Below are 2,565 nucleotides of genomic sequence, written 5' to 3'. Positions count from 1 at the left end.
GGCGCCGCAGCCGCGCAGGGCCCGCCGAGGAGCCCGAGCCCCCCGCGGGACCGCGGCCCCCGGCCGCGCGAGGCTGGAAAACCCCAGCCCAGACCCGGCGCCAACGCTTGGCCAGSGCAGCAGCACCCAAATGCCCCCCTGGACCCCCCGGATCTGTGTGTGGCCGAGCGGCAAGGTGGGCTCAGCGCCACTCAGGTGGGGGGCGACATCCAGACCTCTGCGCTTCCCCCTCACCTTTATTCCGACTCCAATCGTGTTTTGTTTCCCAGTGCCGTACAGCTGTTTTCCAGCTTGCATGGAAGAGCCTCTGATAAAAAATCGCGTTTTTGTCCTTGTAGCAGAACTTCTTGTTTTTCAAGGCTGTAGGCTTAACCTAACTCTTATTTTCTCATAACAGTCCAAAATATTTCTGTTCAAAACTGAGATATGGCTCTCTGCAGCAATCCCTAAGCTAACAAGAGAGACAGGAGGAGCATTTCTTCCTGCAGCTGTGATACAGTTGATGTATATTTTTAAGCATTTGTGTAAGGGGAAAATATTTAATACAGAATGATTTTGCTATGAGAAAGCTGCGGGTTCAAAACTGATGGGCGCCTTTGGTGGCCATTCACACCCAAACCCACCAAAGGACATGATGSCTCCTTTGTATTGTGGGGCACATGTGTCACTCCTTCATTTCAGAAGTGCTAAATTTAACCAAAATGGCTTCAAGTAAGACATTTTTACACACCAGCCTAGTAGACATAGGAGGAAATACATGCCACATATGTGGAGAGTTATTTGCTGCCATGAGCAGCTTGCTGGCCATGCACGTGCCCATATTTGCAGGATTAGAACCARATAATTTGTAACACCGCTGTGTTTAAGATTAACAATTTCGGCTTTGTGCTGTGTGTGGAAAACCTGGCTCTAAAAGCCTGCTGGCTGCCCTGTAGCTCCATATCCCGGGGCACTTGGATGAGGGATTACTCCATTGCCCTTTACTTACTCTTTACCCCGGCTCAGGATGCTTTGGGGAAGGGAGTTAAACAGGTGGCCTAAGATAAAGGCTGAGGTGGCTGCTCCTTGAAACGTGGGCTGGGAACAGGGCAGCTCCAGAGCAGCCCACCCCACTGCACCTAGCGCTAGGCCTAGGCCCAAGCCCAGGCCCAGGCGCCTTCGCCAGCCGCAGTGGGGGCGGCGCTGCTGGTTCCGGATGCGCCACAGGAAAATGAAGTGTTACCAATAAATGGCTGGTAACTAACTGCAAAAAAATAGAGCTTTCTTGGAGAGTGAAAGCCGTAAAGAATGACTCTCTCCATCTTGCACTTCAGCTCTAAAGAGCTCTTCTGATGTCCCACATTGTTGGGTTAAATGCTAGAATTCAGAAATGTTTCATTAAACATGTAATGGGATTGTTTCTTAAACGTAGGAGGAATCTAGGCAGAAAGCCCCACAGGAATTCAGTTATTTCTTCTATACGGCCCTGGAAGAATTAAGGAGCATACTTTATGCTTTATGAAAAATAGAAGTGTTTCTATTTCACTGCAGTAAAAGCAGAATCAAATTGTCTGTGGCTGTTATGACTTCAAACCTGCCTATTAAGAGATTACAGCAGAGAAGGCACTGTGTTTTCTAGGATGATGATTTTTTTCCTCAAATTTGTTGTGTCTGATCTTACTATTGCTGGCCTGGATTCAGTGCCCTACCCAAGGATTTCTTTTTTTTTATTATTATTAAAGTTAACCACTTATTGTACAGAGCAGTCGCAGACTGGACGCTTCACGAACACAAGTCATTTTTCAGCAGGTCTAAAATTATCCCGGAGCTGCAGCTGGGAGGCTTCACCTCCATGAGCTTCTCTATAGCTTTTCCGGATGTTAACTCTGCCGAAACCACAGTCTGTCACTGGGATCACTGGGATTCCAGCCTGGGTGGAAACTGGGGCAGCCGAACGAAATCAAAACACCAAAGYGCAGAGACCTTCCGGAGACATCGACTTAAGCTTTAGAAACATGAGTCCCTTGAAAGCAATATCAGTAACAGTTTGTGAAAAACCTGCTTGCAGCAAAGCAATGTGGTAGCTAATCCTGCGATGGCTTGCTCAAGAATGCATGGTTTATTATTAAAGTAATCTTTTAAGATTTTATTGGAATGTGCTTCCACAGCGGTGCTGCTGCCTTTGTGGGGTTTATGGTGTGTGTGTGTCATCTTGTCCATAATTAAACTTTTCACTGACAGACCTGGGACTCTTTATTTTTTTTCCTTTTTTTCTTTTTTTTTTTTTTTTTTTTTTTTTCTTTTCTTAAACTTTCCACTTTGAATGCTGGAATTTCACTTGAACTTTAAATACTGCCTTGGAATTTGCCATAAGGTAAACTGTCTGCTCCTGGAAGCCTTACTGCTCTGTTACAGATGTTGCAGACACACAATAAGTGACTGAATAGTAAAAGGCTTGCAAATTTGTGTCTCAGTGTAAAAAAAGAGCTGAAAAGAACTAAATAGTTATTCAGACGCTTGGGTTGTCCTTAGAGAAGTCATGCTTTGAAGTATATGGGAATAGAAATTAATGGAAAACTGGCCTAG

This window comes from Nothoprocta perdicaria, unplaced genomic scaffold, assembly GCF_003342845.1.
Source record: "Nothoprocta perdicaria isolate Ctin4 unplaced genomic scaffold, notPer1 scaffold_1, whole genome shotgun sequence".
NCBI classification, from domain to species: Eukaryota; Metazoa; Chordata; class Aves; order Tinamiformes; family Tinamidae; genus Nothoprocta; species Nothoprocta perdicaria.
This window is presented reverse-complemented; position numbering follows the sequence as displayed.